General features: G+C 32.4%; 1 pseudogene; it reads left to right on the top strand.

Annotated features, from left to right (window-relative positions):
* LOC139489513 (G-protein coupled receptor GRL101-like) overlaps positions 1-17,404 on the top strand; it is a 43,229-nt pseudogene that overhangs the window by 12,946 nt on the left and 12,879 nt on the right.

The raw sequence follows: 17,404 nt of genomic DNA, 5'->3' as shown, positions 1-17,404 counted from the left end.
GAGTTTCTTATTGACAACGTATTTGTTGAATTTAGAGGTAGACTTTTTCAACAAATTGTCGGCATTCCTATGGGAACGAACTGTGCGCCTCTTCTTGCCGACCTCTTCTTATTTTCATATGAATCGGAGTTCCTTCAGACACTTGTCAAAAACAAGAAGATCAAAGAAGCCAGGTTATTTAATTTCACTTTCAGATGTATTGATGATGTTCTTTCCATTAAAAATCCGAACTTTTCTGATTGGGTTCCATTAATATATCCCCCAGAACTAGAAATTAAAAAAACAACAGACACGGCTTCCTCCGCCTCATTTTTAGACTTATACATCGAATTTGACATACACAGTCATCTCAGTACCAGAATCTATGACAAACGAGACGATTTTAATTTTGAAATTATCAATTTCCCCCACCTTAGTAGCAATATACCAACTTCACCTGCATATGGGATATACATTTCCCAACTTATTCGGTATTCAAGAGCTTGCAGCTCCTACTCAGAATTTGTAAAACGTCAACAGTGTCTGAACAGAAAGTTGATGAACCAGGGGTATGTCAAAGAACGTCTCGTCCTTTTTCTAAAAGTTCATCGGAAGAAACCAAGACCTTCACAACTTCACAAATAATACACGATGACTTGAAGTATAGATTCTGCGTACTGACGTTGTTTATCATCTTAATAACGTGTTATAGTATTTCTTTATTTGTCTTTATTAATATTACTTTTACTGTTAAGTCTGCTTTTTGTGATATCCATTTCGTCATACTTTGAACGACAAAATTATTTTTCTCATTAATATTGCTTTTACTGTTAAGTCTGTTTTTTGTGATATCCATTTGACGTGACTCTGTACTTATGTATCCCGTCATACTTTGAACGACAAAATTATTTAATATCTACCTGTGTGACGTAAAACGCGCGATTCTACGCCAGTACTTAAAACATTTCAATCCTTTATGGGTGGATTTTACATAGATAAATAAAATCGTATAGTAAAAAAGCAAAATGAGGATGTTTAATTTGATGTATGCCTTTTTGTGCTTCTTTGTTACATTTGTTTGTTTTTATAGTGATTAAGATGATAACACAATGTTGTTCGCTGTACCCCTATTTTTGACATTTTTACCTATTGTGTCTGTTTGTTTTGTTCACGCATCGTTGTCAGTATAAAAAAATTTGATGCGACTGTCATACAAGTGAGAGGTTTAGCTAGCTATAAAACCAGGTTCAATCCACCATTTTCTACATAAGAAAATGCCTGTACCAAGTCAGGAATATGACAGTTGTTATCCATTTGTTTGATGTGTTTGCGCTTTTGATTTTGCCATTTGATTAGTGACTTTCCTTTTTGAATTTTCCTCAGAGTTCAGTATTTTTGTAATTTTACTTTTCGCTAAGAGGATATAAACAGAGCCAAAACCTTCAAATGTCAACTTTTTTTAAAGACAATGGAAACTTAAGATTTAGACATTTGTTTTGTTTTTTTCAATTGAAAATTTTCTATCACAACTTATCATTATTGTCTTTTAATTGAGGATAGTTCATACAAATTTGATGAGGTTTTCATATATGATTGCTTTCAGGAAATTTGACCTGTCCTGGATTATATAGATGTCAACAGTCAACCACTTGTTTGTTATTTGATGAGGTTTGTGACAACATAAGACAATGTCCTCATGGGGATGATGAAGTTGGTTGTGATGTCACATGTCCTATTGGATGTTCATGTGAAGGTTTTGTATTTATATGTCATCAAAAAGAAGTAGAAAAAATTTTCAAGGATTTGTCTGTTGAAGCTAGAAAATTAGATTTGAGCAGCTCATTGTTTCCGAATAATAATTTGATTGTTCCTGCATATACATACCTGGCTGATTTCAAACTATTCAACTGCAGCATTGACAAGATTATGCCATACTCATTTGAACAATTAATGAACCTCCTTCATTTAGATTTGAGTAGCAACAAATTAAAGGTTCTACAAAGTTACACGTTCTATGGTCTCACTAAACTAGTAACCTTAAACTTAAAAGGCAATCTGATGCTGGGATTTATCAAACCAAATGCGTTCATGGCATTACCTAATGTTAAAGATTTGGAACTTTCTGGAACTAGAATAAAAACACTTTTTAATGGGACATTTATTGGTTTAGAAAACCTTGAAACGTTTAACATAACAGGGAATGGACTAACAACTGTAGAGGAAAATGTATTTGATGGACTTGTATCTCTTCTAACAATTGATTTGACACAAAACGATGTGACAAAGGTTTCTCCTGATATATTTTCCCGTCTTTCTCATTTAACAAAAATGAAAACTGATTCCTATATATTTTGTTGTTTAAAACCAGAATCTGTTTCTGCAGAGAACTGTTTCCCAAAAATGGACGAATTTTCCTCGTGTAGCAATTTGATGAGAAATGATGTATTACGTGTGTGCCTTTGGACTATTGCTATAAATGCTTTGATTGGAAATATTGGAGTTATAATTTATCGTATCATCAACGAACAAACGCTACTATTTAAGGCAAATTGGTTATTCATAATGAATCTTGGTGTTTCAGACCTGCTGATGGGTGTGTACCTCGGGATTATTGCTGTAGCTGATATGTACTACTCTGGAAACTATATTTTACATGACCGTGAATGGCGAGATAGTTTTGTTTGTAAACTTGCAGGTATCATTGCAGCCATTTCATGTGAGGCATCTGTTTGTTTTGTCATGTTAACGACTTTTGATTGCTATCTAATGGTAAAGTTTCCATTTGGCGGATGGCGGATAACATACAAAATAGCAAAGGTCTCGACTTTGGTTTGCTGGTTATTCGTAGTCATCATAGCTGTGGTACCGATTTTAGATACGACATATTTTTCTAATATGTTTTATTCAAGAACAGCAGTTTGTTTGGCTTTACCATTTTCCCGACAGAAAGTCAGCGGATGGGAATATTCAACAGCTATTTTCGTGTTTTACAACAGTATTGCGTTTACTGTTATAGCTTGGTGTCAATTGTCAATTTACAATGTAGCTAAAAGTAGTAATAGAATAATGGCGAAGAGGACAAAACAAGATATAACACTGGCTAGAAGATTATTTTTGATTGTTTAAACAGACTTTCTTTGTTGGTTTCCTGTTGGAATTATGGGTAAGTCTTCCATAAATCAATGTAAAAAATGACATAAAAAATAGCGTGTGTGATTAATACGTTAAGAGGTTCAGGACACCTAAGGGACTTACCTTTTTACATTTCAGCTGAACCTTTTAAGTACGAACTATGAGTAAAAAAATTCAAGCTTCTTGACACGTAAAAAAGAAAGCCTTGTTAATACCTTGGGAGAGTTCAGAATAGCAAATCAGCTGAACTCTTAAATCACATACTATTTGTTAGCTTCTTAAACATCAAAATAAGTGTTTGTCACACTGCTATATATCTAATTCCTAATTTAACTATTCCGGTTAAATTGTGTTGCTCAATTTTTTTTATTTAATTTGTCATCAGGTCAAAGTAAATATCATTTGAAAATTTTACGAAAAAATACTCAATAAGTTAAAATGTAAAAGAAATTGGATTGCAGAAATAATACAAATAAGAAAGAGCATACCAAATCATTGGAAAGATATATTACAAAAACAAAACTCATCAAAAACTATTGTTAATTGTAAAAAACAACTATCTTTAAAACAAGGCGCAATTATATATGATTTACAAAAAATTAATAATAAAGATATTTATGTAATCTTATCTAATGTAAGTAAAGATATTCCTATAGGGTTTACAAAATGGCGGAAAGAACTAAATATAGATAAAATTCAACCAAAAATTAAATACACATTAAATTTTATTTTTAATTATTTAGAAGACAATAAATTAAAAATGGTTCGATGGAAATTATTACATTATATACTACCTGTAGGTACACATCTTTTCACATGGAAAATTAAGAACACCAATCTGTGTTCAGTGTGTGGGGTACCAGATACTTATCAACACAATTTCATGGAATGTACTTATTTTAAAGTTTTTTGGAATAAAATTTGTATTTTATTAAATACGCTTCATATTGGTGAACATATAGTTACTTTAAAACACTTAGTAGTAGGATATAAAATAGAAGAGGACTCATTAAATGATATTAATTATCTCTTGACAGTCATCCTATTCACTCTACACAAATGCAATTGTATTTCAAATAATAAGATAAATCAAGTTAATGTTTATGAAATATTTAAACAAGAATTTAAATACAGATATTATCTGATGGAGTATAGAAATAAAACAATAAGTAAGATGCTTAAAAATATTCAAAAATATATGTAATTGAAATGTATACAATTGTGTGGTGTGAAAATTAATAGCTATGCTAGACTTTATATTGTGTACATGTATGTTGCAGTTGTTGGTTTTTCATTTTTTGTATGTATGAACAAACCAAACAAGACACTTTATTTAATATAATATATAAAACTAAAATGATTATAATTCAACACTGATTTGTTTTGCACCAAATATCATCAAGTAATTGTGTGTATGTTCACTTTGTTGGTATCAAATCACATGTTAAAAACCTTATTCTTTATATTATATTTCCAGAAACATTTAATCTTTTTCACTCTAGATACATTTATTTTGTTTCTAAGACAAAATTGTTAACGAATAGTAAATAACACTTACCAAACAAGTTTTATCTAATCCAAAAATTTATTTTCACAACAAACAAGTGCTTCCTTTTGCACTAGCTTTCGGACAATGATTTGTAACTAATCCAGCACAAAAGGTCAAGTACAAATAACTGGGTCAAAGATGTAAACACGGGACGATGAATACAAATTCGGAAGGCAAATGATGTTCCGTAAACACGTGATTTATACTATGAAATTTTATTCTTAATATGTATACACTGTATTTAAAAGAATGTATATGTGATATATATAATTAACACTTTAATACTTTAGTATACTTTACTGAACTCTTCCCTGGAAATTCAGTAACTAATTACAGGGATACTCGGGCTAACGCTGTAATCCGAGTAAATTGTCAAAACAGCAGATATATAATAAAAGATATTTACTTGGAAAAAAAAGAAAAAAAAAGAAAATTTTACGAAAATTAAAGTAGCCAAATATATTAAATCGAAGTGTTTGGTACCACGAAAATGAATCTGCAAAGCTCAGTAGTCAGTGTCTAAAGAAATGATGAAGAACGTCTTCATAGAACGAAATCTTTATCTAAACTACATGTACAGTTGGAAAGCAAGTCCTTCGATACGGCCGTTCTCGTCAAGCTCTATCAGCAACAATAGCAGGGGGAATTAATTAGGTGGCGCTACAGTCGTTCGTAACGTCAAAAAGTCCGCCAAATCAATCGGCTAAAAGATTGACGTTTAAAGTATTTTTTGCAACTTGTCATGCTTTTATTATAATTAAATTTTAAAATTTGTAGGTTTTGTGACCAATATAATTTCTTTACGACACACAAACATTACAAAAAAAGCTTGTTATTGCAATTCCTTTATCCTGTCCGTTCTAAAAAAAAAATAGCCATCTTTTTTGTTCGCCAAAAAAAGCGATTTTTCCTAATTTGACGTTTGCGTATCCAAATACAGAATAGAACGGTTATAATATTAAATGAAACCGGGAGACCTATTTCAAATTTATACACTGTTTTGAAGCCATCATTTTTTGCTTTTATACATCAATTTTAGTGACCACCAGCCATGTCAATTTGTATCTGGTTTTAGCTACGTTTCTACTTCAAAACAGTGAAGTTTAGCTTCTTTTCATTGTACCTGTTTCAAAGTGCTCTAAAATACTGATTTTATTAAAGACATGAATGAAACTTTGATTAAAAGTTGTGGATTTTCACAATTCCATACAATACTTATATTTTAAAGTAACTAAAACCCCTTTTGATCCCCTACACAAATTGGCGGTGACATTGTTTTCTTTTTTCAACATACGTCATGTAACGTTTATACAACAAAATATGTGTCAGGGTCATGTGCATAGTAAAAATTTACACATTGGAAATTAAAGTGAAACAACAAACAAAGATCTTCTTTATTGCGTTTAAAGCTAAATGTCTTGGAAAATTCTGACAGATCTGACAAATTATTGATAGCCTACTGTATGGATGGACCACTGGGATGGACAAAAGCACAAAAATAGCAATAGAAAATGCATTGCAAAGAAAATTCTGTAGGAAAAAAACATATGAAAAAAGGAAAAGAAGGTCAGTTAATAAAATATTGCTTATATTATTATCTCTTTACTTAGTAAGCTATATTTCCATTCTCAATTTTATAGTAATAAGAGCAAACACTAGCTTATCAAGCCAAGTCAGCCAAACAAGAAGTTAATTCATAGAGATGTGTTCTTACAAAATTGAATTTATTCAAATGGCTAATTCTTGTCAAATTTAAGCATCATTGATCATTATTGAAGTAAAATGCACAAAATTTGTCCCACCAGTTTCATTTAATTTCCTATTACTAGTATTCAGGTAAAGTATATATACAATACTTTGTTTATAAATATGTTATTAAAGCAGCTGATACAGCAACCTGTTCAAGAGAAGAAGCCCCATTTCTTCCAAAAAGTCTACTTTCATAATCTATAAAATACTCTGAGAAATAAGATAAAGGGCTACTGTGCAAGCTAATCTAATAGTTTAATTTTACAATAATAATGATTCTGAAATTCCAAATTGGGTCACTTTTACTTATAATTTAAAGCATATTTTTTTACAGAATTTCTGTCAATATTTTTGGTATAAAACTTATAAATCCCTTTTTTGTATTTTACTGTTCAACTAAGAAACATAGGCTTGAGTTTAAAGGCTCTCTTAATTTGAAGAAATTTGTTGTGACTCTTGGTCACACTTTATAGAATATATATGATCAGTACTATTTATTTAATAATTATATCAATTTTCAGAAAGATTATTGAAATTGTATAAACTATGTTTTATTGCATTAAATATAATCAGAAGTGTTTTAAAAAATTCTGCTAGGAATGATCCTACATATAAAAATTACATGTAGTATAATTCATCCGCCAGATCTAACTTCTTTCAATATAGCTAGGTTTTTAATTTTACATGTAGGTGTCATTATCCACATTTCTGAATAGTTTTTTTTTTTACTACAGTAATATTTTGTGTTTAAATTTTTTACATTTAGTCCTTCTCTGAAAAATAGGGAAGTATCTCTTCTTTATATTATCATAACATAGTTATAAATCGAGTTTCGTTTATTTTCTTTCTAATTTTTGTAAAATAAACTCCTTTTTTAATTTTTATGCATTTTGCTGGGTTTTTATTTTTGACTGGTGATATTAAGGGGAGATAACCACTTGCACAAATCGGCATAAAAACCACCGCTTCGTTTTGAAATCAATTTGACGTTTGCGTATCCAACATTCTATTGCCGAGATATTGATATCGAGTGTTTGTCTTAATGAGATGCTTCTTTAAATTTAAATTCAGTCCATCATTTTTAGTTTCCTCGTAAATATTTAGATTTTTCTCCCTGAAAACAAATGGTTGCTGTCTTCAAACAATCTCTTTCAGAGTATCATTTTAATCAATCTTATTCAAAGCATTATCATACTGACATGAAGTGTGACTTAATTTTGACTTGTGATCTAAAACATAATTGTTGACTTAGCCACCAGAAACTGCTCTGAAAATACTTTTATATAAATGTAAAAATGCATAGTTTTTTTAATGTTATTATCTTTTTTTCAAATAGAAAAAGAAAAATATTACTAAGTCTATTTTGTTCTTATTTATTTTCAAGTTCATGACCAGCACCATTTATTTATTGGTTTAGTGTGTTATTTTATAATTTGAGTCCATTCATTAGAACTATAACTTGCATGAAATCAATGAGACAACATGGTTACATTTAGTTTGTTCATACAAGGATTGCAAAATAATTTTCCTTTTATAAATTTAAAATAATGAAGATTTTACATTCAAAATACTTTCGATCATTATGATCTCTTTTATGTTTAAATGAAAAATGTAGGACCAACTTGCAAGTGTCAGTAATGAAAAGGAATATTCCTGTTTTTTATCATTTTAATACTGTCTTGATCCATTATTCATGAATATTTAGAGTACCCCTTGTATAAATTGAGTAGACATTTATTTCTGTGTTAAAATAATTTGGTTGCAGCAGTAAACATACTTACCAAAACATGAATATTAAATTAACTCTTGGAATATTAAATTAATATTAAATTATTAACCCTATTATGGCACATAGGGACACATAGGGCCTATTTCACAGGGACTGAGTTCTGAAAAGTGATAAAATGTGTTTCTCTATTTTTTGGCACATGTTTACAGTATCAAAATATATTTAATAAGATAATTTTTAATAATATCCACATGTAAATAACAGCATATTGCTTGATATAACAATAGTTTGTTCATGATAGTGTCAAACAAAGGGACGTAACTCGTGAATTACCGTCGGCCCCGCTTCGTCAGAAATATCGACACATCTAACTGGCACATTTGCGTATCTTAGCATATCAACTGGCACAAATTTGACACATCATAGTCCAAGTTATGTTACATAACATAATTTAAATTTAGCATAGCTTCCCGAGAAGTTAAGAAAGAAAATTACGATTTTAATTTTCTGTGACCAATTTTTTTCGTCAACACCTTGACTTTGAAGACACATTTTGAGAGAAAAAAATGAGTTTAATCCATAATTGAGTTGAGTAATATATTTCTTATATACTCAAGAATGTTCACTTAAAAGGAAATTAGTTTTAATTCATGCAAAAAACTACAAATTCCAAAAAACGAGCTTCTTTTTTTTGGTAAAAAAATGCCCATATATGGTAATCACATGACGTCCATTGTTGCTTTAAGAAATGGGGTCAAACCGGGGTCAGCTTATGAAAGGCCGTTCATGTCAAAAACCCGATAAAATAACGCGTTAACATTTAACGCGATAAAATCACATTTAACACGATAAATACAGTTTTAACGCGTTTAAATAATTTTTAACGCGTTATTTTATTATTTAACGCGTTAAGCACAGAACTACAAAAAAATACCGAAAATACTTTCTTTTTTCGCCATAACTACAATTTAAGGCGTCAGATTTTACTCGAAACTTACTAAATGAACTGGCCACATGTGTCATAACTTTATCAATTAACGCGATAAAGTTTATTGATTTTCAGCACATTTTTGATTTCATCGTCATTAATTACTTATCGCGTTAAAATAAGAATTAACGCGTTAAATGAAGGTTTAACGTGTTAAAAGAGGGTTTAACGCGTTAAAAGAAGGTTACCGCATAAAAAGATAAGAAAAATGCAACTTTCACGCGTGACAAGCATTTTTAACGTTAAATGCAACTTTAACGCGTTAAATGCAACTTTAACGCGTTAAAAACAACCTGAACGCGTTAAATGCAACTATAAAGCGTTAAATGCAATTTTAACGCGTTAAAAACAACTTTAACGCGTTAAATGCAACTTTAACGCGTTCAATGCAACTTTAACGCGTTCAATGCAACTTTAACGCGTTCAATGCAACTTTAACGCGTTCAATGCAACTTTAACGCGTTAAATGCAACTTTAACGCGTTAAACGCAACTTTAACGCGTTAAATGAAACTTTAACGCGTTTAATGCAACTTTACAGCGTTAAATGCAACTTTAACGCGTTAAATGCAACTTTAACGCGTTAAATGCAACTTTAACGCGTTGAATGCAACTTTAACGCGTTGAATGCAACTTTAACGCGTTAAACGCAACTTTAACGCGTTAAACGCAACTTTAACGCGTTAAACGCAACTTTAACGCGTTAATGCAACTTTAACGCGTTAAATGCAACTTTAACGCGTTAAATGCAACTTTAACGCGTTAAATGCAACTTTAACGCGTTAAATGCAACTTTAACGCGTTAAATGCAACTTTAACGCGTTAAACGCAACTTTAACGCGTTAAATGAAACTTTAACGCGTTTAATGCAACTTTACAGCGTTAAATGCAACTTTAACGCGTTAAATGCAACTTTAACGCGTTAAATGCAACTTTAACGCGTTGAATGCAACTTTAACGCGTTGAATGCAACTTTAACGCGTTAAATGCAACTTTAACGCGTTAAATGCAACTTTAACGCGTTTAATGCAACTTTACAGCGTTAAAAGCTACTGTGACGTGTTTTAAGCAACGTTTAATTTAATTCAACCTTACTTACATGGACTGATTATGTTAATTTAAAAAAGGCCAGCTTAATTTAAAGGAGTAGGTCCGGTAAGGACCGATTTTGGCCTCAAATTTCAGGTTCATCTGACGAAAGATTTTGACCACTTTTTAAACACTTAAGTGTCTATTTCATTTGAATCAATCAGTTTATGTGAAAGATTTTAGCTGATTTTGTCATTAAAAACGATCCGATTCAAGCTCAAATATGAAAAATCTATCAAATATGCCGAAAAATGTCACTTTTCAGTTGGTTTTTGTCAAAAATGAAAGTGGCCGCATTCGTGTTCATCCTCAACCTTTATATATGTTATGTATTATAATAAAATACAACTTACATTTCAATATTAAGGATGAACACGAATGCGGCCACTTTCGTTTTACACGAAAACCGTCTAAAATTTAACTAAAATGCTAAAATTGTGAAGATTTCAGTAATTTAGCATGACTTTATGGTGCTAGTACCCGATATATGTGCATTGTATTGTCAAAAACAGTACATATTTATGTAGCAGAAGCATTCTACTGTCCAATAAATAACTAAAAGTTTACATTTTAACAATTTTGTAAAACTGCTATATTTTGGGGCCAAAAAGGGGTCTTACTGGACCTACTCCTTTGTCAACCTGTCTTTACGTTTCGTCTTGAATAAATTTTGTTTATAAGTCAGGTTTTTCAGATACTTTACTTGGTCTTTTTGCATCTTTTGATGTCTGTATCTAACATTAGGGTTTAACATAAACTATGTTAGTTTGACGTATACTTGCATAAGTCTCTACAAGTGAAGTTTTTTTTCTGCAGATGGTGAAAACATGACATATCTTTACTATATCTATCAACCATACCTCAGTTAAACATTACAATCGGATATTGTTACACGGCTGTCAGTCAGATAACCGCCCTTTTTTAAATTTTAGCTCACCTGGCGCGCAGGGCCAAGTTAGCTTTTCTCATCACTTGGCGTCCGTCGTCTGTCGTCCGTCGTCGTCGTCGTTAACTTTTTACATTTGTACTTCTTCTGGAGAACTACGGAATGGAATAGAACCAAACATGGCATGAATGTTCCTGATGAGGTGCTGACCAAGTGTTGTTTCTTTGTAGCCGATCAATCATCCAAGATGGTCGCAAGCGAGGGACTTAGTTTAACATAGGACCCAAGGGAAATACATACAAATGTCTTCTTTTAGAAAACCACAGAACAGAATGCAATATTAAACCAAAAAATCTTTTTTTATACGTTTTCAAAAACCCAAGTAGAGTCAGGTGAGCGATACAGGCTCTTGAGAGCCTCTAGTTTTTCATTCGAGCGTCATTGATAAGTCTTATGTAGACGAAACGCTCGTCTGGCGCAAATACAAAATTTCAAACCTGGTATCCATTTTGAGTTTATTAGCTAGCAATCGTGTGTGAATTGTGAACATATTTAAAACAAGAGGTTTTTAAGAGCAGGCATCCAGTATCTAGTAAACCATGCCCAATAAAGTAATGAATCTGTGCCAAAAGTAAGAGGATGACCATTTGATATACATTGGGGAAAGAGGATGTTATTCTTTATTTTTACTACTAATTAAGTAGTTTTTTTTATTGCCGCGCAATCATTCATTTTCGACATTTTTACCTCTAAATACTGCGTTGTTCTGTAATATGGCATGTATGGAGAACAGATTATTTATCCTCCCCTTAAAATGGGCGCTATAATTAATGCCCTACCTGTAAAACTGAAAGAGACTCTCTCTGACTGTCCGTCCGTTTCTCTGTCCGTTATCAGTCCTGAATTTTGTTTAAGGTTAATGATTGTCTTTCTGATATTGTTTGCCTCTAACCCCATTGTTTTATTTTGTATTTACATTGAGTCATAGATCAAATGTATTCGTTCAGTGTATCTTCATTAGTTATTTTAATATGTTATTTGATTGAGTAAAGCCATTTCAGTTGATATTTTAAAGTGTGTCTTTCTACGTTGTTATATCACACTATTGTTTCAAGTTGGATAAAGGTTGGTGCCTATTAAAACATTTTAACCCACTGCATTTGTTTGCACCTGTCCTAAGTCAGGTACCTGGTATCGTGGTTGTCGTTTGTTGATGTGCTTCATAAGTGTTTCTTATTTTCTTTTTATAGATTAGACCGTTGGCTTTCTTGTTTCATTGGTTTTACACTAGTCTTTTTTAAGATCCTTTATACCTTGCTGTTAAGTGTGAACCAAGGCTACACGTTGAAGGCTGTAATTCATTCCCGAGTGTGCTAAAATGTTATCGTCTCCATTGGTGTCATCTTCTTGTGTTTGTGGTGGTTTTTTTTTTTCATTTGCAACACTTGTTTTTGATAGTATGTTGTTCAAGATACCTGTTACAAATAGGACATTAGAACTTGTATGGTTTTCAGTTAACAAACCGTGTTTGCTGTTTTGAAATCTGGTTTGTTAAAGAGCATGGTTTAATCGTGAGAGGATGTAATGTCCAGGACACCACGGTACTCCAAAAAATGCGAACAGATCATTGTATTCGTTAGCAACATTATTCCATAACTCCATCCAACGATGTTTTAACGTGTTAAACGATGTTTTAACGCGTTTAATGATGTTTTAACGCGTTAAAGGATGTTTTATCACGTTAAACGATGTTTTAACGCGTTAAATGATGTTTTATCGCGTTAAATGATGTTTTAACGCGTTATATTATATTTTAACGCGTTAAAGTAATGTAGCAACGTAATTGTGTTGCATTTAACGCGTTAATGTGATTCATTATGACACATGTGGCCAGTGCAACGGGTATTTTAACGCGATAAACGTCTTTTTTCACCTACGGGTTAAATCCCAAACTTGATAATTGCAAAGTTTAACGCGTTAAATATATTGATTTCTTAACGCGTTAAAATCTTGTTTTAACGCGTTAAAACTGTATTTATCGCGTTAAATGTGATTTTATCGCGTTAAATGTTAACGCGTTACTTTATCGGGTTTTTGACATGATCGGCCTTTCATATCAGCTTTTCGACTGTGCGGGGTTAACATATTCATGATTGGTGAAAATGACGGACTGTAATGTTCTGATGAATTTCGATGCATAGGCCCAGATAATAAGTAGCCTACTTTCGATTTCACTGCGGTTGGTCCCGGTCCTCGAATAACTTTGTCCTCTACAATATCCCAAAAGTAATCAGCGCCAATTAATATAGAAACTTCAAAGTCCTCGTCACGTGATACAGGGTTTGCTAATTTAAATCCATTTAAGTACGGAAAATGTGACTGATTTCTTGCGTATGTTTGTATAGGGTGAGCAATCTTTGGAACGATAAGTACATTAATTGGTATTAATTTTGTAGTCTGGGCTCGTAAATAAACAGTAGCCACTTGAAGATGTCTTACCTTCGTATTTGTTTCACCGAATCCGGAGACCGTTATATCTTCATTTCTCACGGGTTTCAAGTTTAATTTATCTGCCATATCTTTGGTAATAAAACTGCGCTGTGCACCTTCGTCGAATAAGGTGTTTGCTTGACTAAAATGGGTTTTGTCGGACGAGACTGTAACTATCGCGGTTTTCAAAAGTACTTGAGCTCTTACTGATGTCGTTAATGATTGCATGCTTGCTACTGAGAGATTGCTGTCTAGTTTTTCTGAATTGTAATTTTCCGTTTCTGTTTTTGCTTCGTTTTGCGTATATTGCTCCGCCTTATTGCAAATACTTGTGTGATGTCGTTTACCACAAATTTTACATGTATTTATTGATTTGCAGTTTGCAATTCTGTGTCTTCCCAAACAATTAAAACATAACTGTTTCTCCTTAACTGTGCGCTTTCTGTCATCAATATTTATTACCGTCATGCATGTAGTTGGAGCGTGAATGTCGTTACAATATATACAGGGTTTGCTGGTTAAATCTCTGTTATTTGATTCGTAGTTTCGTTTTGTACTTACTATAAATGCTGACGTAGATGTATATTCTGATTCTGATTCATAACAACTTACGGACTGACCTGCTTCTTGGAGAGTAATTTCATGCTGAATTGCGCCACGTAGCAACTGTAAATTCCATCTATCATTTCCATTAACGCGTACCATATTTTGTCGGATGTTTCCCGGAATTTTATTTAAGATAATTGGTACTAGAAGGCTCCCGTAAGATTCATGTGTTTGTCCCATTCCCTCAAGACCTCGAATGTAATTCTCCATACTGTCGTAAAAGTTCTTTATGTCTCTAATATTCGCGGATGGACTAGGTAGACTAATAAGGCTTTGCATATAGGCATTCACAATTTTGTGGGGTTGACCAACTCTCTGTTTCAATACATGTAGGGCTTGAGCGTAATTTGTGTTTGTAATTTGTAATCCTGAGATGCATTGGCTTGCTTCTCCGTACAATTGAGACCTTAAATAGTTAAACTTCTGAACGTCGTTTAAGGACAAATTTTCATGAACTGCTGCACAAAAGGAATCCCAAAATGGCTGCCATTCCAGTATATTTCCTCCGAACGTGGGTAGGGTAAGCTTTGGTAATTTATGGTACATACTGGAGTTTGAAAATGTAGATGAAGAATTATTTGCTGGCGTGAAACTTACTGGAGTAGGGTTTATTAGGTTGTTTGAAAGTGTAAATTCTGTGGCGTGCGGGTTTAATTGTTGCTGTTTCGAAGATGTTGTGCTATCTGCTTCCCGGATTACTTTTGCTAATTTTGTTAGAGTAATTTGAATATCAAATTCATACCTGTCGGCTTCTTCTATCTCTTCTTGAATATCCTCTTCCGAAATTTCTTCCACAATTTTATCGTTGAGCTCCGAAATAACTGTTTCCTTTTTCCGTATCATTTCCCTGATTGACATAATTTCATTGACATCGTATTCCTTTGATAACTCCTCGAAATTTCCGCTCACTCGCTTCAGTAGTTTCGTGACTGCACCACGATGTCCAACTCGAATAGCTTTGAGTTTAGAACTCATCGTTCTTTTTGTCACGGCACCAATTTAACATATATTCTAAAGAAATGATGAAGAACGTCTTCATAGAACGAAATCTTTATCTAAACTACATGTAGGAATACAATAACGTCGCTAAGTAGCGACGTCGAATATACAGTTACGTAATTACCGCGGTAAACGACGTTAAGACGTTTACCAATTAAACGAAAATGTCTATAATAAAAGAATGTAAAAGTATTTTACAACAAGTGATTGGGAACTTGTATGATGTAAAGCAATTATTTTTTCGAATTGTCAGTTTATCAATTTGTATGATGTAAAGCAATTTTTTTTCGAATTGTCAGTTTATCAATTTTGAATTAAATGAGCTTCCACTTCTACATATGTCCCTTTTGGTCATAAAACTGTTCAATTGTTTCGGCCCATAACCATCTTGGTCTTCAAATAGTTGGTTTAAGCGTTCCTGATGAAGGGAAATCCAGATGAGCCCTTCAAACGCATTACACTTATGAGTTGTTATATTCACTTTTTATGTAGCAAAAGTATCAAAGAGTAAAATAACAAAAATACCGAACTCCGAGAAAAATTCAAAACGGAAAGTTTGTAATCGAAAGGCAAAATCAAAAGCTCAAACACATCAAACGAATGGATAACAACTGTCATAATTATTTCTGTCTTTGTACAGGCATTTTCTTATGTAGAAAATGGTTGATTATATATGGTTTTAAAGCTAGCTAAACCTCTCATTTGTATGACAGTTCACACCATTTGGGGGTGAAAAGAATCTCAGTAGTGAAATATACTGAAATTGCAATTAGTATGGCATAATTTGGTATAAATATCAATTCACTCTTAGAGTCTTTGCATGGTAAATAAACACATTTATTGTAAAACCAGTTGTTGGCATAAGGGTTATGTTCTTCTCATATACTTTATGATGGTATGATATTAAACCCCTAACGAGAGGGATTGTGCTCGATTTCCCTAGAATGGAGACATAATCTTTCAATCAGTTTAATTACGGTCATCAGCTGGTTTGTCAGTAACTGCTAGTAGTCCTTTGTTGATTTATGTATCATTGTCAGTTTGCTTAGTTAAATTTGTAACATATTCTGACATCGGACTCGAACTTCTTTTAAAAGTATTTTTATTGTACGTATCGGTGTGTGTTTCTTTATTCAACATTGTTTAGAGGTATAAGAGGATTTAGATCTCACAAAACATGTTTAACCCCGCCGCATGTTTGCGCCTGTCCCAAGTCAGGAGCCTCTGTGCTTTGTTAGTCTTGTATGGGTTTTTTTCATTTTAGTTCATTTATGTTTTAGAGTTAAGTAAAACGTCTATTGTTATGATATTGTAATTATTGTATTTATTTATGTTGGCCTGATTTGTGTTGTGTGGCCTTATAGTTGTTTACAGAATAATCTTAGAACTGTGCAGTTTAGAAATCACTGGAACAATTACAGAATGATTGGAACTTTCCAGAATAATCCTAATAAAAGATGAGTTATATAAACTTCTACATTTTACTAGAAACTTCCGTTGTAACTTTCCAGGATGTTCCATTATAGACTGTTCTAGAATCTTCCATGAAAACTATATATATACAGACACTAAAGTTAAACGATCACTATTGGATTTGGACTTAGACATCGATAGACATTAATATTCATAGCATTTGGATTGACATTTTTATTCTGCAAACAACATCATACTGGATTGTGACCGTAATATTCAGATTGGATTCCGAAAGATATCCGGATACAGACAAAGATAAAAGATTGGACTCATATTTTGACAGTTAAGTTGACAGTAATATTTGTGTAATACTTCTTGTAAACTTTTGTATAATAAATATTGTTAAATTTTATTATTGATTTGTGTCTTTTGTTGGCTACAATTTAAAGGCGATTTCTGGCCGTAACAGAAATTGGGGGCTCGTCCGGGATACTGAACATATTTTATTCAAAATTTGTTTAATATTTTTATTATAACTAGCCAACAAAATTCTACAAAATGGCATTTGATGCTGGTAAATTTTTGTTTTTTTTTTTATGTCTGTTGGGTTTATTTCTATTGTTGATGATACCACTCTTCAGCCTATTAAGATTTTACGGGACACGGGAGCTTCTCAGTCTTTATTGTTAGAAGGTGTGTTGCCTTTGTCCGAGAAGACTTCTGTTGGTGTCTCCGTTTTGTTACAAGGTGTAGAGTTAGGTTGTATAGATGTTCCTCTCCATCGAATTTATCTGAA

This window comes from Mytilus edulis, chromosome 9 (assembly GCF_963676685.1).
Source record: "Mytilus edulis chromosome 9, xbMytEdul2.2, whole genome shotgun sequence".
Classification (NCBI taxonomy): Eukaryota; Metazoa; Mollusca; class Bivalvia; order Mytilida; family Mytilidae; genus Mytilus; species Mytilus edulis.
This window is presented reverse-complemented; position numbering and strand designations above follow the sequence as displayed.